Source organism: Fundulus heteroclitus, chromosome 11 (genome assembly GCF_011125445.2).
Source record: "Fundulus heteroclitus isolate FHET01 chromosome 11, MU-UCD_Fhet_4.1, whole genome shotgun sequence".
Lineage (NCBI taxonomy): Eukaryota > Metazoa > Chordata > Actinopteri > Cyprinodontiformes > Fundulidae > Fundulus > Fundulus heteroclitus.
In genome coordinates, this window is record NC_046371.1 from 26,861,081 (window position 1) to 26,885,374 (window position 24,294).

General features: G+C 37.6%; 1 protein-coding gene across 2 annotated transcripts in view; it reads left to right on the top strand.

The window, feature by feature from the left end:
* Positions 1-8,264: 8,264 nt before the first annotated feature.
* The window catches only part of npas2 (neuronal PAS domain protein 2), a 57,037-nt gene continuing 41,007 nt past the window's right edge, over positions 8,265-24,294 (top strand). The window contains exon 1 of one of the 2 annotated variants that reach the window (XM_036143309.1): positions 8,265-8,601. The gene's annotated coding sequence lies outside the window, so the exon portion shown is untranslated. Of the gene's footprint in view, positions 8,602-8,632; positions 8,849-24,294 lie in introns of those variants that run through there. The other variant, XM_036143310.1, reaches the window with a different exon arrangement.

Consider the following 24,294-nt stretch of genomic DNA (forward strand, 5'->3'; position numbering starts at 1 on the left):
TGAGAGTGAATACACATTCACTCATCCTCTTCAATGGACATAAAAAGGAAATTCTCTTGAATAGCATGGGCTGTGGTCCGTTCACTGATTTTGCTCAGACAATAGGCAACATATGTTTACTCTGACATGATGTAAATGCTGTACAGGTACTGTCACTCCACAATAAAGCATGGACTTCTTCTAAGAGACATTAATAAGTATTCATGAAAAACATTATTTTGTACATATATTTTAGTCAGAAATGTGATGATTTGTTTACTAAATGTATTTTCTAATAGGTCAGTCAGATGTCCGTGACAGAGTAATGAATTGCAAACAAACTAACAGTGCTGTTTTTGATGTTTTGTCCCTTCTGTCTGTCATTATTATCTTCCTGCAAGATCTTGTGGTGTGACTCTGTCAGATTTCTCTATGTAGAGAAAAGCCTCCCATTTATTGCAACACACTGAGCACAGATGTGTCCATCTGCTTGTTTTTTGAAGAAAATAATATCCAGACTGTTGCTGAGGGAGTAATAATTTCTGTGAAAACCTGCTGCTTTGTATTTTGACAGAAAGATCCATCTTTGTTCACTATTCTGTCTCAGATTCCTTGATCAGTTGGAAAAAAAATATCTTTGGAATATACAAAAAATATATTCCATAATTTAGTCCTGCGGGCCGGACTAAATTGGTACCGGCCCGCAGGCCATATGTTTGACACCCCTGCTCTAGGATTACACGCTTGGCTTTTGACTGAACTAAAGGACCAGGTAATTACACAGCATGATGCAAATCCAGCTAGAATCTCACAGAGAGGGTCCTTACTGTTTTTTTTTTTATCATAGCCCCAGGTTTTACCTCTAACTATAGCTCAGGTGAGCGTCCCTGTGCTCTCTGTTCCTCATTACATCCCTGATGATGCTTATTATAAACCTTCACCCCACGTCTTGCTGAGTGAATAACTGATTAGCTGTACCTTACAATTAGTCCATTTCGAGTCCACGGTCAGGTTTTACTAACCTCAGCCTGGGTTATGCTGCTTCCACCTGCCCCTGGGTCCCCCCCCCCTCCGGCTGTCTCTGTGGCTGCGCTGAAATGAGCCGTATCCCCTGTTATTACCCTTTTATAAGCGTCCAGTGTAACATTTTTGGATAATGAACGAAGCAGGCAGACGACCCTGGGCTTAACTCTGGACCGAACAGCCATTCAGGGACAATTTTGATTTGCCACGGGATTGATTCAACAAGACATTTTGTAAACCATCTCTCAATTTCCTCTCACTTGAAAATATGCACTACTTGTGTTGATTTGTCACATTAAATAAACTGTTTGCGATTCTAAAGTGACAAAATGCGAGAGAAATTTCAAACTGTATGGATTCTTTTTGAAGGCACTGTTCGGCTTTTAAAAGCTTTTACGTTTTATAATGTTGCAGTAAAACAAATTTAGCTGTCTAGGAAAGAGGAAACTGACTTTTAGATATTAAAAGAAAAGATCAGCGAGAACAACTGGATTTGTGTAACCCTTGAACCTCTGATTGAAAAAATTACGGTTCCCTTTTATGCGTCAAAGACAGAAAAACATCTTTAAGGCTGTTTTAAGTGAAAGGTGTATGAGTCAGTATCTGTCAGTGTAAAGGCACCCTTTACACAAAAGGGTAAAGTAGATGTAAGAGGGACATGAGCTGCTACTATGGTGACTCCTTTTCTGTTATGATTAAGTATTTACTCAAAAATAATTAATTGATAATGGAAACTGACTCCTTTTATGAAGACGCCATACTTAGTGTCAATTTTTCAGGTTTTTACCAGTCTGGATATGTGGATGCAGAAACGTTTAAATTGATGTTGGGAGTGGTATCCAGTCGTTGTCCCTTTCTTCTACTGCAGACTGAAGTTTTATAATAACTGCAAGGTTTCTTAGGTTTCACCTTGGGAGTGGTGTCATGCTGGGACACTTCAGAATATAACCAGTATCCTTAATGTGTACCTTCTGAGGTCAACAAGGCCTCGTTCAAAATCAAAGACAAGGCGTTATCTGAGTCACTGTCCCAGAATACTGCCCTCAATTGTTGCAGATGAGAGTTGAGTCAGGGAAGCATCACAGCAATTACAAAAACAGCTCTATAACTGGAATGGCAAATTAAGATTTTCTTTTAACAAGTTAGCCTAAAATGGTCGTGACAATGGCTGGAGGAATATTCTCAGCTTCTTTTCTTGCAAGAAAAACTAAGCATGTTTTTGCCCTTTTTCACAGTTTATAATAAAGATAAAGAAAATTTTGGATCAAGAAATGTAATTAATAAAAAAAAAATGACCTTCATGATTTATTTAGAAAGCACTTTAAAAACCAAAGTGCTGAACAGGTACACAAGAACTAAAAGGAAGATAAAAATAATTAAAAAACAATAAGCAATAAAATACAAGGTTGACACGGTATACACAGCAAGCAATGAACAATACTTTGTTAATGCCAAAGGAAATTTTATATAATTCATATAATCCAGGTTTGTTGTAGTTGTTGTTGTTGATGCTGTTGGCTATGGGCAGAATGGATTTTCTGTTGTGGTCTGTCTTACAGCAGATCTGAAAAAGCTTCTGACTGAAGACACCCTGGCCTCATTCCTACTGCAGGCAAATGTGACCCAAATCAGATGTTTTGCGAGTCAGGTGATCAGGTCAGACATTTTAGAACCAGTGGGAATGCTCAGATCTGGCCCAAATCTGATCTGAAGTCACATTTGAACCACTTCCATATGTGGTCCTGAATCTGATTCGTATCTGATCTTTTTGAATGTGACTCCAGTGGGAACCTATGGAAGAGGATTAGGCCCATTAAAAAAAAAAAAGAAAAGTCTATTAAATTTTGACTTTATTCTCAGAATTTGAAGATTAAAGTCATTCTGACTTTAATCTCAGAATTCTGAGAATAAAGTCAGAATTGAATAGACTTTTTTTAATGACCCTAATCCTCTTCCGTTGAACCACCAAGGCATATTTAACACGTCCTTGGCATCACTTTCAAGCGACACAACTTTGCGGCAGCAGCAGCTGGAGGGGATAGCAGTTAGCATTAGCAAGACAGACGGCAGCGTCCTGCTTGGCGCTGCTCAGTGGAGGCAGATTTTAGACCTTATTAATCAATGCAGCAAAACTTCTGCTCAGAACAGCTCGTATAGGAACCGTTTAGACGAGGGACGTAACGTACAGGCGTGCAAAACTCATGTACAATCCTGCACATGGAGGACTTTGCTATGCCAAAGAGGTTTTCATGCATTGCAATCCATTGTATTGCGTTTCAACAGGGGGCAGTGTGTCATGGTCGACCCCTGTTGCAAAGAGATAAAAGTTATTGCAATGGGTATCACGGGTTTGGAGTCGAGTTGAGATTATTAAAAGTTGCCCTCAACTTCCTAAAGTTATGAATGAACTTGGACTCTGTGAAGTTGTTAAAATCCCTACCCAACCAGTCCTGGTTCTGTCCAAACAGACCTATGTTTTGTCAAAACTTTGTAAAATGCCAGAATTGGGCATTTAGATCTGCAGCCAGAACGTAGCCTTAGTTGTTGTACAACAATCTAATGAACAGGATGCTCAGAGTTGTTCGCAATGTTTTATAATTTTCTCAAGAATACTTATTTGCACAATTGTCTCCAGAGTGTCTAGAAGAGTCCCCGGAACAGAATTTGTTTATTTTTCAGGTCACTGACTCTAATTCTACTACCCCGACAGATGATGGCAGAAGAGATCACACTCTCTGCAACAGACTAATAGAAGATATGCAGCATTTTGGTACGAACACTGAAGGGCCTAAGCTTCCTCTAGAGGTAGAGTCTCTTCTATGCCTTCATGTAGACAGGGCACATCGGTTGAACTTTCCAACTCAAAAATTCCAAGGTCAAAATTTCCGACTTCCAAGTGCATCTGGAATGCAGCAGAATACAAAAGAGTGCATATTACCATTTATGGTCAGTGCAACTGTTGGTTAGCATGGTGACTGAAAGCCGGTTAATGAACGGACATTGTTGACCAACGACCAGCACTGATCCACTGAAGTCCTCCAGACAAGAGAAAAGTAAGTTTGTTTATTCATATTTTAATGTATACGACAAACATTGTTCAAAAGCTTTAAAATTAATTTGTTTAAATATAATCTGTCAGAGCTTTTTATCATTTGCATATTTCATTTCCATACATAACATGTTAATGTTTTATTTAAATTTAATTGTAGCACAGAGGGGATGAACTTATTTTGTCTTTGCTATTAGGAACATTGAAGACTCGTTTATTTACCTTTGTATTGGAGCACAAATGTGAATTAATACAAAGTGACACATGTGTTCACCCTACCTGATGAAGAAAAGTTGTTACTTTCTTATTTAGAAAGGAGAGATCATTGTTTGCACCATCTGTCTGACTCATGGATCTTCTCAACACGCTAGGGGAAAGAGAGGTGCTGGATGATTTAAATTTGACTGAGATGAAAGGCTTTTCTCCCAAGAGGAAGCAAATTTAGATCCATGCTGGGCCTGAAAACAATTAGTTGAAGAATTTTGATTTGGGGGAGAGAATTTAGATGTTTTATAGAAACATTTCTGTTATGTTCTGTCGTAAATTATGTCATCAGTTGGGTTCACTCTTGCTCTGTCATAAATTTTTCCATTGGTGTGTCTATTCCGCAAAAGGGAGTTTGTTGTCTTTGTTGTTATAATAGGCACAACAGCTCAACATAAACATCATCTTTAAGCAGCATGACCGCCCCATCCCCCTGAGGATTAGAATAATACTGATAGTGCAGTACAGTTTGTTTTTCCAATTTTTAAAATAGTTTCAAGATTTAAATAAAAATAAGTCAAACTTTATTTTTGTTCAGAGTCTTTTGAACCTTTGCCGTTTAAAAAAGAAGAAGAAAAAAAAGAAAACGCTTACTTTACTAAGAGCAACCAGATGTCCGACGGCTTATTATTGGCTTTCTTAACCCACATCAAAACATTTCAGAACACATTTGGTTCACCACTAAAATCTCTGTTTGCTAAATTATAGTACATAAAAAGGGCTGTTTGCCGCCATATTTAACCTTACGTCAAGTTTGTGTGACATATCAGCAATCAGAGCCATGCCATGTTCACAGGTTCTTGGCAAAAAAGCACCAGAGAAATATCACATATCAAAATAAAGGGAGAGAGGTTTTATTTTCTTACACACCAAGTTGTTAAAGTTTTGTTTTCTTCAAACTGTCAGACAGAAACACAGAATCACGCCCATTGTGATTTATTTCGCACTGAGCTGCTAAAATGTTATATAATGCAGTTGGAAATTCCTCTAAAGTAGGGTTTGGGTTTTTTTCTTAAAATTATGCTAAAGCTTTTTTAACTGTTACATTACATTAAAACTTATACTTTCAAAGAACTGCTCAGCAATGCCATATTACCATCCAAAAGAGCACTTGTATGCAACACCATGGGATTTGTGTATAAGTGCAAAATCCATATAACATTTGCATTTGTTTAGCATTTCGGTTTGAACTGAAATTGACTCTTTGGACTTAATGTTAACGTGTAATTTATTGCTCAGGTGTGATTTTGACCCATTCTCCCACACAAACTATATCTTCAGATCTCAAAAGCACTGGGATTAACTTCTACTCACACAGACCTTCAAATCTGTCCATGCATTTCAAATAGATACAAGTTTGCTGATTGACTGGGAAATTCTAGCAGTTTTACTTCCTTTCTCTAAAACCAATTACTGTAAGAGTTTCCTTGGGTGTTCCTTGGAACTATTATCTTTGAAATGTACACTCATTTCATCTTCAGAATCTCAACAACAATGTCCAAGTATATTTCTCCACACATCCTTTCTTCAAATACCATATGAGACAGCTAACATCATCATGTTCCCACCTGCAAACCTTCTTTTTGCATTGTGTTTTGGGGGTGTTGTGTCTACACATATAACATCTAATGACATCTAAAAACTTCAGCTTTCGCCTCACTTGACCAGGCAATGTTCTCCTAGTATTTCACTGGCATGTGAACAATCCTCAAATGTTTTTTTCTTCAGCAGTGGAGTCTTGTGCAATGAACTTGCATAGAAACCATTACGTTGGTTACCATACTTATTGTTTTCATGGGCAACCTGTATTGCCTATTTCTGGGACTATTCTGATTATTCTTTTGACTCCTCTTTCAGAAATCTTACAAAGGGACACCTGGCTGTGGCTGGTTTATGTTGAAATAATTTTCTTTCCACATACAGATTATGGCTTCAACAGTGCTCACTTGTACATGTAAGCGTTACCATAAGTATGTTTTGCAACAGTAAGAGTGTTTAGCTCTGGGCCCTTTACGGGGGCTCTTCATAACTTTGGCCAAAAGTGTTGAAGACCTGAGAAATATTTATCAACATAAACGTAAAAAAGGAATTATTTTTTTGTTTGGTTTTCATGTGTTTTCATGAGGCTGCAAACTACATGTTCTTTCTTTCTTCATTTTCCATAAATTTGAAATGTTTCATTAAAGAAAATTCTTGTCTTCCAGCAAAATGTTTAAATTTTTATTTGTTCTAAACCCTAAGATTAGGTTTGATTGACTGGTTCTTTATTTTAATTTAGACAGTAGGTCATGCAGGGTTCATGGCTCTAGGCAAATTGTATTTATTTAAAACAAGAGCAAAAACGGCTCTTTAAATTTTAAAGTTAGCTGACCCCTTTGTTTAATCAGTCATATCATTCTAGGCAATAGTTTGGTAATGAGAAACCTTTTTATAGGCCAACAGTTAATATTTAATCAGCTGATATTAATTTGCACATAGCAGCAGGAATATTTCCTAAATACAGATAGATTTTAGCTTGTTTCTTGGATTCTATGCGTTTTTGCATGTATTTTTAACACACCATGTAAATGATGTAAAAGGTATTTGCTCCATACAGATTGCTTTTGCTTTCGCTTTGTTGTTTTTTTTCCCTTTTTCTTTTCTTGTCACATGCAAATGTTTCAGATCATAAAAAATAGATGCATTTTCAAAATGCATATTTTAAATGATGATTTCATCTTTTAAGATCAGGAGATAATATGTTGCCTTTGAGATCTTATGACCTACTCCATGTTGTCAGAAACGTTTCTATTTATGTGACTTGTTGATTTTACAGTAATCTGGCCTGGGTGTGGCAAATGAAACTGAACACAGCTTTCCCAGAAAGCGGTTAATAAAACTTAATTTGTGATTTAACAGGGGCACAACTTTTATCATTACCCCTTAATCAACTGTAAACAGCCTTTTTATATTACCTGGCAATGTTAGCAAAATGTTGTTCTTGGACATGAGAATCAATCAAATTACTTACCCTTGACATTAATCCATCTGGTGTAAAGTCCTGGAATCGTTTATCATTTGTTTAAATTTCAAGCGTAACATGACCATTGACCAGTGGAAATGTACTTTCATTTGCAATGTGGTAAAAGGCAATGAAAAAGACAAACAAATTTGACCTATTTATTCTACTGTAAAATGCTCTGACATAGTACTCTAAATTACTAAATGTAAAACACAAGATTAAAACGTAAAGGACAAGATCATTATTCCTTAACTAAAACATTTTATGTATAAAGCAAGACTATTAGGGCTATTACTAAATTATTCGTTATTGTAGCCTATATATTTTTCAGAAGTTATCGCAGTTGAATTTCAGAATTGACCTTAGGGTGGCGCTGTGGCGCCTGTTAAACTGAATGATCACAGAATTTGACCTGCACATCTATCTATCTATCTATCTATCTATCTATCTATCTATCTATCTATCTATCTATCTATCTATCTATCTATCTATCTATCTATCTATCTATCTATCTATCTATCTATCTATCTATCTATCAACAGATTAGAATATTATCAAAAAGATCAATTTGTTTCAGTAACCCAATAAAAATTATCATATTTGCTTACATATAATGAAAACAAAACATTTACGATTTGCATTGTCTTTGCACTGAAATGTGCTATATAAATAAATTTGCCTTGCCTTGCCTTGCCTAGAATATTACAGCAAACCAATAAAAATATATTTTTCTGTAATACAGAAATCAGGTCTTTAATGAAAAGCATGTCTAATGATTGCTCAAAGGTTATTTTCAAAGGCGCGCACATCACATATAGTTGTTTATTTACCACTCATTTATTTGCAAATCCTCATATTCTCCCTCCGTCAGTCCCTGCCTCAGTAACTTTATTTAGTATGTAGTCCAGTGGGCGGGACTGAGTGTGGACGCACACCGGCAGCTGCTCATTCAGCCCCTCTCCCTCTCTCTGTCTGTCTCCCTCTCCGTCTCCGGTAGGCTCACTGTGGACTGGACCCCGGTGCCGGTCAGCTCCACCGCTCTCGTCCGTGTCGTCGGTCTCGTGAAGCTGTGACATGTCAGGTGCGCGGACTGGACGGCGGTGGGCTCGGTCTCGCACATAAGAGGAATATCGCGCGTGTGGCCAGAAACAGGCTCTGCAGTTTTATCTCTGGGGCAAGTTTTTCTCGTTTTTTTTTTTTTTTTTTTTTTTTGGATTGTAGGAAGTCTGCTCTTTCTTGCCTTTCGCTGTCTTTTCTGGCTCCGACAGTCGTCACGCACAATAAGGTAGGTGTCTTCCAGCTTCCTGTGACGTCACAGAGCATACCTGTAGGTTACGCGTTAACCCCGCGGAGTTTAGTTGACGGCTGGAAAAGTACAAACTCATTCAAGGGAAATGGAATATCCTTCTTCTTCTTCTTAGCACCGGTGTGGCGGTGCTGGAAATAGAGCGTGACGTTGTGGAAAAACTTAAATTTGACACATTTTACTGAACGGCGCGGAGATGCGCTGCTGCCCGCCGTCGTAAGACCAGGTAAAGATTAAATCCCTGTTAAGGTCGCTGGCTATTCATTGCTATTTCCGGCCATTTATTAAAGGCAAACGTAGTGAGTAGTTAACTGCGACTTCTTCTGTTGGTGTTGTTCGTTTCATTCATGAATCGGAGTGTTGTTGTTGTTGTTGTTGTTTTCTGGCTTATTGGTGGCGGTTTTTGAGGCTGGCTGGAGCTTAATAAGGCTGACCCCGTTACTGGAGTGTTGTGGCTGCTGTAGACCTATTATGAAGCTTAGCAGGCCAGGGGTTGTCACAGCCACCTGGAAACCCACACTTAGGCTTATTACTGCATCTGGTACTTTAAATGTGAACAATTTAAAGAGATGTATGTCTGTGTAATGGGCGACAGAGTGATAATAATAATAATAATAATAATAATAATAATAATAATAATAATAATAATAATAATAATTGTTCCTTTATTTCCACCATGTAAAATCCTCATCAGAATTATAGTTTATTTTTCATGAGAGTCCAGGTAATAAACAGTAACGCCTAGATAATTACAGCTAATGCTCAGGATAAGGGAGCAGCCAAACCAAGTGCAACAACAAAAGAAAGAGCAGCAGAATTCATATGAAAAACAGCCACACTGACCCAATCATCTCTTCTCTTGTTCATTTAAAATGGGCTCACAGTTTCAGGTCCTCTTGTGCTTTGTTCTAGCTAATTACCACAGCCTTTAGATTGCAGTTTGAATTTTTTTACTGTACTTTTTAAGCTTGCATTGGAGGTTCATTTATCTATTGATTGATTGAAGTACGCCTGCTATATATTTATTTGTTTCTTTAAACCTTTTTGTCCACTTCGCTTTGTTAATTGCTGTTATTTTTTTTTCGGTGATTTTGCACTTCATTGACGCAGATTTGTTTTTGCTGTATTTTGGTGTAGCTGCAAGCCTGTCGGAGAGGGGAATTAAATAAAATACTTAACGAAAGATGGATTAATAGGTTGATTGAGTGACTGGTATAAATTAGAGGTGTGCCCACAGACGTTTCTCCAGTTTTCTTTGAAGTCTGAAATGTACATTTTTTTTGATACCCCCTACCCCTCCCAAAAAAGAGAGATTATGTCACAAAGTAGAAAGACATTTTCTTTTGCTGCAGGTTCATTGATAGAGATACTAATTTTGAATCCAACTGATACTATAGGAGTTTAAAGATTCTCCTCATCCATACTTCAAAGGATACGTTCAAAATGTATTAACACATTGCTTTATCTGTCAGCAGACAAAACAATGATGGGAATCCTAATCTTCGAGGATTTAATAGAAAGGGGAAAAAATATTCTTTTAATCTTTGTGTTCCTGATCCTCAAAAAGAGAAGATTTAGGTTTATGGAAATGGGTAATTTAGGTTTTTTTTAGAAACTGACATAAAAGCCTGTCCTGTTTGTGCTCAGAATGTTCTGACGGGCCACCATTTTCATTTTTCCACATTTCTACTTGAACATACCCAGATTGGCTGAGCAGACATGAATAGTGATGAGGATGTATGCTGACAGCTGAGGAGGGCGGGATGGGTTGCTCCATGACTGACTGAACTGGGGTGTTCACGGCACCATATGTTCCTGTTCACATCATGCTGCTTAACATTTGCGCCAGCCTCATGACTCATGCCATCTCTTTCGCTCCCCTGCATAATTTTTTTTTTTAGTCCTGTTACTAAATAGGGCAATGTGAATGTACATGGGTTAAGTAAAAGCGCTGCATGGAGTTTACTCACAGGTAACAGTTGTAGTAGTACTGCCTGCCACTGCATGAGTGTTCCTCAATTAAGGAATATTTCATCGGATGGGTTAGGGCTAGGGTTATGTTAATTATAACCATATTACAGCTATCTATTGCATAATACAGTTATTTATTGCATTTATTGGTTGTTCACCCCCCCCCCCCCCCCCCCCCCGATTATGATACATATACTACGGTGGGGCTGCAAGACTTTAGGAAAACATGCTACTGTGATATTATCGTTGGGTGAGATGACGATGATATTGGTTGGGATCAAAACACAATGTTCTTTTTTTTCCCTCTCTTTTCCATCATTACGATTTCCCATAACCTTGCTTGCAAGCTGAATTCTCACGGCGTTTGTGCGTTCACAAACAGACGAGAACACATCTTGTCCCACTCCCGTCTCAATCGTTTGAGACCGGACAAAAATGGGTCAGCCAATCACGTTGCAGTGTTATGGTTTAAGGAGGGACATACAGCTGTGACGAAAGCAAGAGGTGCCGAGCCCACAGCTGAACCAAAATAAACACGGCAGCACAGGAGGACGGGCGTATAGCTGCTGCTATCAAATCAGTTTTGTCAGAATCCACAATTTCATCTCTAAAAGAAGAACAGCAAGAAGTGCCTTGACCAGCGTAAATTGTGGTTTCTCATTGCGCCTGCTGCTTATATTTTCATTTGATACCGTGATTGGCTAAAACCAACCTTTTGTAGGCGGGCACTATAAAGTCGCTTCGCCCAATCAGCTCGGAAGGTTCTGCTGAATGTCCCTCCTTTCCCTGAATGCATTGGATGGGAGCAGACCCAGATACATAATATAGTATCATCTTATATCTCTTTTTAAAAAAATCTTGATATTTTTAAAATCTCAATATATCGCCCAGCCCTAAGTGAAAGTCCATCTGAGTATTAACATGTAAAGCGAGATTGAATAGGATTTCTGTATTGCACACATTGTGCTGAGGATTGTGACTAAACACATTGTGCAGCTCTTTACCTGTATAGGAATATAGAATAAAGTTGCCTACTTCTAAATTTTGTATATATATTTTTTTACAAATACATATTTTTTACATTCTGCTCTTAGCTTGATAAAAGTAAAGCATGGTTTTGCTTTGGTTTCCATGCCATGATTTTATTTTTTATTAAGTTTCCAAAAATATTTACAACCAGCTGTAGTTCTTTTTAATGTCAAGTAAGGTAACGTTCTTCTATCAGCAAGGTGACCTGCAGTGTGGAGGTCTCTGAAGAATTGCACTTCTCTGATTATAGAACCAGAGAACGCTTTAAAGCAGGTTTGAAGCAGAATTTTTCAAAACCTTTGTATCCCTTTATAACAGTAACCAGCCCCTGCCAAGTACAGGCGGCTGTTTGCTGCAAAAGTACAGTATGTTAACCTGGGTACTTCTTGTGAGGGTTGGAATTTAATCCTACAAACACACTGAGAATCCCTGTGGGGGGTAGCTTCTCACCTAATGTACTCACCGAGACAGGATTTGACGCATACGGATATGCTCTGTGACGTCAATAATGAAAATATAATGAAAGCTTAAGAAAGTCTATCACAATGTATCACTCTTTAAAGTCCTTCCCCCCCCCCCCCTAAATCAGTAGTGAGAGAGGTTTATGGAAAGTTTCTTTTTCAGAAACCAATCATGTTTTTTATTATTATTATTTTAGCTTTTTTATTGCTTTTTTGTGTGTTTTTTTTTTTTTTTTTTTTTGCTTTAGCATTGATGTCCCCCAGCTGTTTGCTTATTCTCCGCTAAAACTCAGCGGTGGACGTGGTGAAGGTTGGTTAACTGATGACACACAGCCTCGTCTCCGATGTTACCAAGCATGTTGTGAGGAAAGTAGGTTACTGGGCCATGTCCTGCAAGCTTAAAGTGAGTGCTAGTCTGAATATTGCTCGAGCTGCTTAGTGTGACCAGGCATGCACAAATGGTGCCGGTCCGCGCAGCAGCCAGCGGGAGCCTCCCCGCGCGCTGTCTCTTTAAGAAAACAGAGCGGCGCTCCACATAGCATGAATGTTGAACGTTCAGCCCACGCTGATTGATCTCAAAGCTGCATAAAACAGAGTGGAATCTGACAACAGGTTGACAAATTAGTATTCACAGTAGAGCAATATTGTGGACTTCTTTAAACGTTTAGCTTTTCAAGTCCATGCATAAAAAAATATATAAAAATACATTTATTATGTTGAACGCCACTTGTTTTTCCCGAAATGAACGTTTACTAGAATTCCTACAGATTAGCAATTATATATATATATATATATATATATATATATATATATATATATATATATATATATATATATCTTTTTTTTTAAACTGTGCACGACTTTGTTTCCTTTAGTAAACAAGACCCACAGATTTACTCCTGACACAGACATATTTTATATATCTTTTCATCTACCTTTCTGTGAAAAGCCATATGTTTCCTGAGTCATTCTTGGGTTTCAAACGCTTTTTGCCTTCTTGGTGAAGATGAGGCATTTTCAGACCTTGTAACAACTTTCATTATAGCAAAAAACAAAAAGAAAAATGGGCAGGACAACAACTAAAATAATACATCCCTTCAGTTCTTTACAAGACAAATTAAAGAAAAAGAGATGCATTTAAGTTTTAAAAGACTGACCCAGTTACCTCAAACGGTTTTTATTTTAGGACAATGAGTATATCCCCCCAAAAAAAAGGCTACTTGTATAACTTTGTAGGGCACTGAATAGATCCAACTGCAAGAAATGCAGTTTTCACTATAGTGCTGCACAATCTTCAGTTGCTTTCGAATAAACTAATTTTTTTACATTAAATCCAAATATTTAAATAAAACAAGAATGAAATAATTTTAGCAGAATTTATCTTTTGTAATCTGTACTTTAGACTAGTTCTGAATTGACTGGTTCAATAAATTCCTCTTAATCTTTTTTTTTTTTTTTTATCAGTCAGTCACAGGCTGATGTGTGTTTAACCACTTTTCAGTCTTTCCTTTGGCTTTTGTCTGAGTGTGGGACCCCAACTGTTGCTTTGGTGTAGACAGAGGGTGGAAGGGCATGACGTTTCAGCAAAAACCACAGTAATGTCTTCTTTCAAGTACCATGATGTGTTATCTTTGGTATCACTGTCAACCTGACCAAAGAGGCAGAAATTCTCCAATCTGAATTTTTTTCAAAACAGCACCAGATGTATTTTGTCGGTAACATTGTCACGCATTCTCAACAGGCTCCAAAAATAGGGAGATTTCTTTCACAGTGGAATAAATGAATTGTTGTCCCTACAACATAAACAACAAACACTGGATTTTGTTTGGTAGTAAAGGTTTGGTAGTATAACATAAGAAATAAAAATGGGCACATTGATCTGTTAACATTAATGGGTATCTGCGATACTTAATAACGTCTTAGCTCCTTGAAGATGTAAAATTTTAAAGTGGAGCTTACTTCAATTAAATGCTAATGATTACAGGAAAATGTTTACGGAGGTGTAGACTAATGATTAACGTAGATAAATCAGATTACTGATTTCAACAAGTTCTCATATGTTCTAAGCACTTCTCTTTTGTCTTTGGTAAAAAAAAATTTTAAGGATATTATCCACTGGTAGGTTTTTTCTCACTAACAAACTGAGAGGGAAACAGCAAAAATTGAAAAAAAAAAAATGTTTCTTCTTCTTTGTATGTATTTGGGTGAATGACATCACAAGAGGTTCAGATAGAAGATCGGCTGATATTAGCAATTACTATGGTGGATGATCAACTTGTGCGAGATTTTCAGTTTTGAAGGGGGAGCTAGTTTGACTCCAATTACTCCCAAGGGGTATCGGTGACAAAGATCAATGTGTTCAGAATTTCTACTTGTACTGCTATTATTCTGGTCTAAATGCTTACATCTGATTGGTTTATCTGCATATCGGCTGCTCGTAAAAATAGTACATGCTGCTTTTTACTCGTATCACCCTAAATAGTTATGTAATTTACTGATAATGTGACACTATATGAAGTCTGAACTGGTACTACTTTAGCTTACCTATAAACATGTAACCTTTTTTTGTCACCAGGAGCATGTGTGTTTGTTTCGATTTTGTCGTAAGTAAATAACCATTTTATGACAGAACAGCAAAACTAATAGAAAAACTAATCATGGCATTGATGGTAAAGTGTATCAAGTGAGGTTGACTGATTCTACAGAAAAGTGCGGCTTATAGCTTTAACCACGTTGGCCGCTTTGACTGCGAGAGCCAGGTTCTCCAATGCAGGACTCGTCCCTCCGCTCCTTGATGAAATGGCTCTTACGGTCGGTTTGGTGTCACCGACACGCTGAAAAACACAAGATGCTCCCATGAAGCAGATGGCGTAGCATGTTGCTGTGGAATGCTGTGGCGGCTATGTCGTGTTCAAGTGTTGCCCTGAATTCTGACATAACGTCTCCTCTTCGGTGCTTCGCAGTGGGAACCGCACATGCAGATACCATCTGCTCACCCTTTTTGCATTTCACGTAAACACACTGCCTAGATCAGAGAGCCGCAGATTTAGACCTGTTGAAGTGAAGTTCTGTGAGTTTAACGTGATATCACTGTGTTTCCAGATCAGCCTTGTTTACTGTTATAGCGGTTCCTTTGACTGAGAAACCTTTTCCCAGATGTCGATGTTAAATTAATGTATTTTTTGCTCTAACACAGGGCTTCATCTATATTTATTGGGGTTTTCAACATTCTTTAAAGAAACTTACAAAGTTAAAAAATGTTCTATACTGACGGACTCTCACATTCTTAATAAAGATCATTAGTGACTTTACCTGCCTAATTAAAAGGGCAGGAAATACAGAATTGTGCATAAGTTCAAATGTTTACTGCTGCAATACTTGCAATGAATTAATAGAGAATTCAAATCCTCAAATAGCCACAACATTTAAGTATCATTTAACTACATTCATATGCTACTAGTACTAAATTCTCTTTTGACATTTTATTAATTTTTATTGAATGAGTTGAACATTGATAAAGTTTATTCTCAAGTCTATTGAGGGCTGTACAAAAAGTCTTCAAGAAAACCCCTGTTTCTCTATATTTTGCTTTTCAGGACTCAGACCTTCTTAAAGTGGTTTTGATCATTTGGGCCAATTTTGCACATTTGCAGTCCGTGTTTTGTACTCTAACGTTTTCAGAGGAACATTTTTTTCCTAATGAACCGTTACGCATACCAGACAACCCAGCAACAACTACACACCCACAAACAAACAAAAAAGTTTTCAACTTTACTCAGTTTGTTACCAGATGTCTGTCACAAACACAATTATATGTATAGAAACATATATATATATATATATATATATATATATATATATATATATATATATATATATATATATATATATATATATAACTCTCTATATATAATTGTATACATATTTATTTATGCGTTAATTTCACCCACTGTAATGCCAATTTTCTTGCTGTAAAACACATACTATTTGTACTGTGACCCCAATAACTTTGATTCTTACGCAAGAATATTTTAGAGAACAATCTCCCATTTCTTCATGTTTTATATGTTTATGCCACTTTGATTTTGATTTTTTTTTTTTTTTTTTTAATGACAGTAGGACTCTAAAGTCTCAAGTGTTTAGGGGTAGGAGTTTATAAGTTCTCACTTCTTCCTACCCCATTTTGAGCATGATATGTTTACTGAAACAAAAAATCTGTATTTTCTCTTCTTTCTTATGCACTTCTTGTTACTGTGCACTATTTTATTTTTATATTTGTATCATGTTCAAATAAATTTCATTTCATTTCATTTCATTTCATATACTAATGCAAAAAAGGCTGAATATTTGTTGCTGGGAGATTTATTTACTCTTTGTAGGCTTTGCTTGGCTTTGCAAGATCATTAAAAAAATACTGTTCTGGTGATCATTTCAAAATGGAAAAAAATGGACATTCAATGATCACCTCTAATCTTTAGGAGCATTTTTGAAAGTATTATTGACAACAAGCTATGGTTGGGTTTTATGTAGGAGAGACAGTACAATAATATAACCTGGTGTATTTGTACTTTGTCTTTGGAGTATGTGCAAAATGCAGTTAGACAAATATTTCTAATTCCCTTTGACTAGAATATGATGAAACATTTTTTGTTTACAACCAGGACAGATTTATGTATTGGGGAGTTTGGTATGCTCAGATCTACAGTTTTACAACTTATCTTGATTTATTTTGGTTTAGACGTTGCACATTTTCTACAATTTCCTCTCATACAGAAAACACCATTTGCCTCATTCCAGATTTGTTCACATTTTTTGTCATCTCATTTCAGTTCATAAAATGACTTTTTCAACATCGGACAAAACTATCCTGAGTAAACACAAAAAGCCATTTTAGCGTGATGTTTTCATTTATTAACAGACATAATGCATCAAATACAGTTTATTTCAAATTCATATTCAAAAGTTTATCGTCATGCACAGAAAAACAAAACAAAAACAACAACAAACGTTTCTTTGTACAATTAAATTCTTACTTTGCTGTCCAGCATGAGGGTATAAAAGGGTATAAAAACAGTATACAATAAAATAAGTAAAAAGAAACTGTCACATGAGCATGTGAAAAAGTAATTACCCGTTCAACAATATAAACAGCTGTGCCACACATGGTGACTAGAACCTGTGTCAAGTGTTTGCAATACCTGGTAATTAGTCTTCTAATTGCTGTGAAGTAAATTTGACTCTTACCTTTTTTCATGAAGAGTCTGTTTAAGGTCTCTGTTAAAGCATATCGTTTACGTCAGGACTTTGACTAGGCCACTCCAAAGTACTTATTTTAATTCTTATTTTTTGGGGGGAGCATTCAGATGTGGACTTGGTGCTTCAAATGACTTTCCTGCTGCACAACCCAAGTGCCCTTGAGCCTAATGTCACGAACTGGCCGGCCATTCTAGAGAGGAGAATTCAGTCAATCACTGCATTTTGTCCAGGTCCTGAGGCAGCAACTGCTTTGCTAGTTTTACATCAGATGCAAAAAGGACACATATCCAGCCATTTGCAGTACTTTAGAATGTGATTTTGTGACCGATAATGTTTAACCTTTTTTTTTTTTTTTTTTACATTTGTGGATGACTGTTGTCACTGTGATTTACTGGAGTCTCAAAGCTTTAGAAATTTACCAGACCGATAAACATCAGTAAATCCGTTTCTCATCTGTTCTTGAATTTCTTTAGCATGGTGCAGGTTAGTTTAAATGCACCCCCCCACACCCCCCATAAATGAAACTGTCAATAAAAGTAGCATTATGTGTTTGCTTAGGATACCTTTGTTTGAAAATCAAAAATAGTTTGATGATTGAAAATAGGATTTCTCCTTGGAAACAGTGTGCTTTTTAGGAGCATTAACTTCCGAAGAGAAAGAGACAGAGATGCTGATTGTTGGCTTCAAATAAGGACATTTCCTCTGGCTCCACACCGCGCTGCGCTGATCCTCCTTTGTGGAACACTCTGTTTCCTTTGGCCACTGGAACTATGTTGCACATGACTCCAGAGACTATGGCAGGCATTCACATCACTCTCTTTAACCTTGCAGCTACGACAGACAAAATGTTCAGCCCTGGTTATATAACCCCCTCTGCAGACGTCATCATCCTCCGCTGCCGCCGCTGATCTCTTCCTCCGGAGCACACAGTTGTCTTCGTCAGCTGCCCCTGGCTCAGATACACGGTGGAGTGATTCAGATGATTGTCTTTTTAACTTTAAATATTTAAAAATAGCCTTTCCATTCCCTGGGTTAGACCAATCACATTATATCAGATTTTTTTTTTGTTCATTTAAAGCTTGACATTAGATATTAACAAGAAAAACTTTCCAAACGTCATTGAGGTAATAGACAATAATCATTATTAAGCACTTAAGGCAATTAGGAGGAAAAAAAAACTTAATTGCAGTTGGAATTATATCAATCGCCCGTTGAGTACTAATTTGCTCTGACTTTTTATTAAGTTGGTGTGAGTTGTTACAACCAAGAGGAAGTCACTCTTTTGAATCGGGAGTGGCTTTCGTGTACGTTAATATACCTCAACAATACATGTGGGCATGGCCCCTTGTGTGTGACCTAGATCTGATTCAGATCTTTAGTTCAGGGTGTTGGCTCTATGAGTGCATTACAATACTGTTTGTTTTTGAGGAGCCAAATACACAGCATGACCATGTCAGACCGTCTGAAAGGACCACTCCCGCACAGGTAAATCATCTGACGTGTCAACAGACAAAAGCTCAGTGATGGGATATTAATCCTTTTCAGGAGTCACTCACGGCTGTGATTCATTTTGCTCTCATTAAACGTCAGTGGGGAGAGCTCTGTTACGTTTTGCCGCTACACCTAACTTCGGAGGCTCGGGTTTCCCGTCTGATGGTTGGTTTCCCGAGGTCCAAAATGGGAATCTGAGTCAGTATCGAATGCCAGACCATGACAGAGGTTGAGAAGTTCATAATACTGGAAATTCTGTGCTTAGTTCAAAGCCATTACAGCTCAGTGGATTACTCCTCAGATATTCTAAAAGCGACGAATGATATATTTTTTATCCTTTCTTTAAACCAAAATCAAATATGTACACATATTTTGTATGTGCCCTTTAGGACAATCAGGCTAGCAGTACAATAGTGTCAAAACCTCAGCTCTCGTTGAAATTGTTGTTACTTGGTTATATTATAAAAGACACTCCTCACGCCGGACAGTCTCTGTTTGCACTGATGCCGTCGTGTAAACGGGACAGAGTAATAAGAACAAGAACAAATGGATTCAGACAGTTTTCTTACCTGACTCCGCCAGATAGATTTGCTCCGCATATCCATCTGGAAACCTTCCGTTGAAGTAATTTTGGGAAGGGGCGAAAATACTGGTTAGCTGATTGGCCTATGTTGGTGATAGACGGGCCAAATAAACCAATCAGATTCGTCGTCGCTCGTAACAGAGCAACGACGAAAACACAACCACAAGCCAAGCTACTCTTGCTGCTGCAGGTAAAGGCTCGTTAGCTCAGCAAAGAAATACTCTGTAATTCCGATAAAACTTGCTCGATAGCCACGCTAACGCTAGTTTCATCGGCTGAAGCCGCCATGTTCTTTAGACTGAACTGTCGCTTCTCGTTGCGTCACACCTCAACCCGCCTCAAAGCCAACGCTGATTGGACGTTCGTTTGGTGAACGGCTCCAAATTTTCTTTAACGGAGGGTAGCCAGACTGATCTGCGAGTGAAACCTTGAAAGCTCGCGAGATCAGGATGGTCTCACGAGGCTAACAGTTTTCATCCTACAGCTAAAACAAAACTTAATGCACTCAAAACAACCCATAAATTAACATGAAGGATTGTGTGCAAAAATCTGCATGTGTAGGCTATTTTTGTTCATTGGTTATTTATCAGTTATTTGTTTTGTTTCTTATGCTGTGTGTGTTTAATTTTTTTTTTTTAGATATTATAGTTACTGACTGATGGCACTTTTAATTTCGTGGTTCATGTGACATAAATCTAACTTGTCACTCCTTGTAAATATGTGTACAAAAATCACAGTTGCTCCAAGTCTTGTGCCGTGGCTCTCAACCAGAAAAAGGAGGAGCGATCCTTCCTCATGGTGGGGGCCCTCAAGTGGCAGTAGTTCAAGTAACTTGGGATCTTGTTCCCGGGTGAACCGCAGAGTGTGAGTGGAGGGATCAAAATTCATGAGTCACTATGGCTAATTGTCAGCAAATTCAATTAGCCATAACCTGATTACAGAGATGATTGAAAAAGAAGCTTGAATGGTTTAAACTAAACTGCAATGCAATTTAAAACAATTTTAGACAACTTTGAGGATATTTTCTGCAGACTGGTGTAGGAAACAAAATAACTTGTTAAACAAGCGTGCCGATTGGTTTAGCTGCAGGTAAATAGGTCCAGCTTCTCACCGACCAGCAGTGGTTTTTAGAAACCAGACATTGGCTAGATTTGGAAACCGTTACACAGATCTGGATTCCCCTTATGTCATTCAGCAGAATATGTTACAATCCACGTTTGTCACTGGCCCATGTCTTTGTCAGCTTAAATATAAGTACTGGCACCATGTGCGATATGCCAAGCGCTAGCATAAATGCTTGGGATTGAGGCCTTGTATGCAGTAATAATGTGGAGGTGGTAAAATTATTACATTTTATTCTTTAACTGAATAATTTTTTTAAATTTCAACCTTCTTCTTCTGTTCAGAGAAACCTAACAGGAGAGAGTTTTGTGTGGTTGGTAAGAAGGGCGTTGGAAAACTGAACGGCGCCGTTTCATAACAAGGAAAATGAAACACCAATAGATAGGAATGGAGACATAAGGTAATTTTTTCCATAGCCTACTTGCTAGAGTGCTGTTTGGAGTTTACTGGAGGATCTGATAATAACTGAGTAACTTGTTATGGTTTCCCAAACACTCCCAGAGGGTTCCATAACTTTGGCGTTATTCTGGCTGTCAGCTCAAACTGTTTCTTTTTATTGGAAAAGATATGTGGTACTCTTCCACAGGCAGGAATTTAATCAAAGATGTAATCTGGGATGTTTTTCTTAAGGCAGCAGTGAAAAGAAAAAAAAAAAATACTGCTTTGCCCTTTCCACTCATGCCCTAGAATTGTGACCTAGATATTTGCTCAAACAGTGCCTTCATTTAAAAAGGAAAATGAAAACTCCCTTGATTTGAAATCGTGTTACTAAGGCGAGGCAAGTTTATTTGTATAGTACATGTCAAACAAGATCATTTAAATGCTTTACATGATGAAAACATCAGTACATTGCTGTGGTGTAATAGAATAGAAATACTTTTATTGTCCCACAATAGGGAGATTTGGTTGTGACAGTGGCAAAAAACAAACAAACATGTAGACAGAAGAAAACCAGACTTACACACTAAATTAAATAATATGAATAAAAAGCTAATTAAGTTGTAAAGCAGAAGAGAGGACACTTATCTAAAAAGGCGGAAAATACTGCACAATTATTAATAGGTTATACGGCATATTCAGGTAAAACAAAAGCAACCTTTCAAGTTAAAATGGAAGAAAAAATAGAAGAAGAAAGACAGCAGCCGATTTACAGAACGACGACTGAAGAAAACTGCAATATGCATGATTGTATAAACTAACACACACAAATAGCAAACATTTGCATAATATAATAAAGGAATGGAAAGAAAAGTTGGACAACAGACTGAAACCAATGAGGTTTCAGTTAATAGTTTAAATAGTACAGTCAAAAGCAACAACTAACAAATGGGGTTTTAACCCTGATTTAAAAGACCCCAGGGGTACCAGTATTATTTCAGTTTAGTTGATTTTGTCCAGCTATGCTTTGATTGGGAAGTCTCTCTTTATAGATCTCCCCAGCGAACCTGCAGTCCAGTGTTTTGCCACTTCTGTTTGGCTTTTTCGACGTTCCCTTTTCTCACCTCTTACCTGTGGAGCATTTCTCCGTGGAGATTTCTTCTTAGCAGAGGCAACCTCACAACCAAAAGCCCGCTGTACACTCTTTCAAAACAACGGCAAACGCTAAAAGCCTCAGAGGCCAAAGCTCAGATGATCCGTATAGCAACATTAAGTGAAGGTCAAATGGTGCCAGAATGGCGAATCATAACATTAACAACCAGAGATATCTCCCTGCAATATAGTTGTAAAATTTGCTTGAATTTGTTTAGTGAGGCTGCCCTTTAAAAATCAGGAGCCAGGTACTGTATTTGCTTTTTCCTTCCCACCAAGGAGTAGTAGCAGCAGAAAAAAAAAACCCAGACGGGAATAATTTGGGTGATTTACTTAGAATTGTTGAAAGAATATATTTTTTTAAAGGAAATTTAAAGAGTACCCCCCACCTGGTGAAAGGATGTTTGTTTTATGGGTCTGCTTGAAAGGATGTGGCCACCCACAGTGGCTCTGTGTGCCGTGCGGTAAATGTGTAATTAAAAGGCTTTTTGGGCTAGAGCATCACCGGAGAGTGAACATAGAGTCTGCCGAAGAAATCTACACGTCCTGACAGAACAGACTAAATGCGTTGGGGGGCAGAACTGGCCAAATTTATGGGTCAATACTGTTAAAAATGTGTACAGCAACGCTTAAAAGTCAAATCTCCTTTTTATTGCAGGGGCACAATCTAACGCTGAATAATTTAGAAGAATCCAACCTTTAATTTGAGCCCATTTATTCACTTAGGGAAAAAAAATCCATTGTTAATAAATAAATGTTTTTAATAAATAATATGTCACGAAAATATTTGTACCCTTTTTCCAGGACTACTCCTATTAGCCGATAAGACTTCATTTAGGATTTAGGTCTGTGGACGGAGATGGCCACAGAAGAAAGCTGATTGTGTGTCTGGTGAACTATTGTTTCATTTTTTCTGACATATTTCTGGGTTAATATCTTGCAGAAAGTCCCAGAGATGACCCTCTTTTCTTATAGAATTTCTCTTCTAAATTACAAGCGCCTACATTTCAATTTTAAGAACAAGATTCCTCCTTTGTAGTCTCATAAATCACAGTTTTGAGGGTGAGCCTTAGATTTAAAGTTGAAAATAAGGAATCCTGCTCTTTACTAAAAATGTACGTTTTCAAGTTCACACATTAATTTACAGTTTACTGGCAGAGTACTTGGCATTTTTATTTCAAATCACCCGGTATTTTAAAGAGTTGATGATGCCAGGACTTCTAGCACTGTTAGAGTCTATGGAAGAAATACAAGCCCACAGCATCACACATCCTCCACCTTACTTAACAGCAGTAGTGAGGTGGTTTGTTCCGCATTCATTTATTTCACCTGGAGAGCTGGTCACTAAAATGCTTAATTTTAAACCCCTTTCACAAAACACTTTAAGCCGATATCAAGAAATCTTTTCCTGTCTTTGTATGTTTTGTTAAAGAACCAAGGTGGTAAAACGGAGTCCACCTGTCGCCGGTATAACCCTGACTTGGCAAGCCAGGTAGTCACAGCCCCGACTCGGCTGACTTGTAAGAAAATGTTTCTGAAAGGATTACAGGTGCTCTGTGAGGCCAGCTGGACACATTTAAAGTAGAAACACAGAGGCACATTCATGAATTTGACACGCATCATTTCTCTACATTAACACACATTGGAAAAGCCTTGCTGAATGGCACAGAGACAGAATAGATCACTGAACTTCAAACTAGTAAAAGTTTTGCTTGAAAATAGAAAAGGTGTTACACAACGCTGATGTGTTTACTGTTCTCGGAGCTTTTTGGCAGTTTTTCATGTGTTACTTTTTACATCAGCCCTCCTGACCTATACTTGACACCTCTTTTGGTTCTGCAATGCCAGCATTAATTTTCAAGCTCGCGCTAGTAGTATATCTCTGGCTTGATTTGTAATTAATGAATGGCCTGACATGACACAGACTCGACTGAAGGCCTAGTTTAGCAAATTACGGGTTGTCGTTTCTCCTGGTAGCACTTTCAGACTTGCTACTCTATAAAAAAACGAACATCCTCATATGAACTTCAAAACGTGAACTATACATTTTTAACAAGGTTCAGACGTGTTGATATTAAAGGAATTGTTTAGAAGTAATAACAACTGTACCACAAGTGACAAAATTTAGATAAAAATGTTCATTTGAGTGAACAAGACCACTCAAATTAACATTTTTTACTTTTTTAGTGTCAGATATCGCTATTGTGGTAGAAAATCAGCTAATAAAAA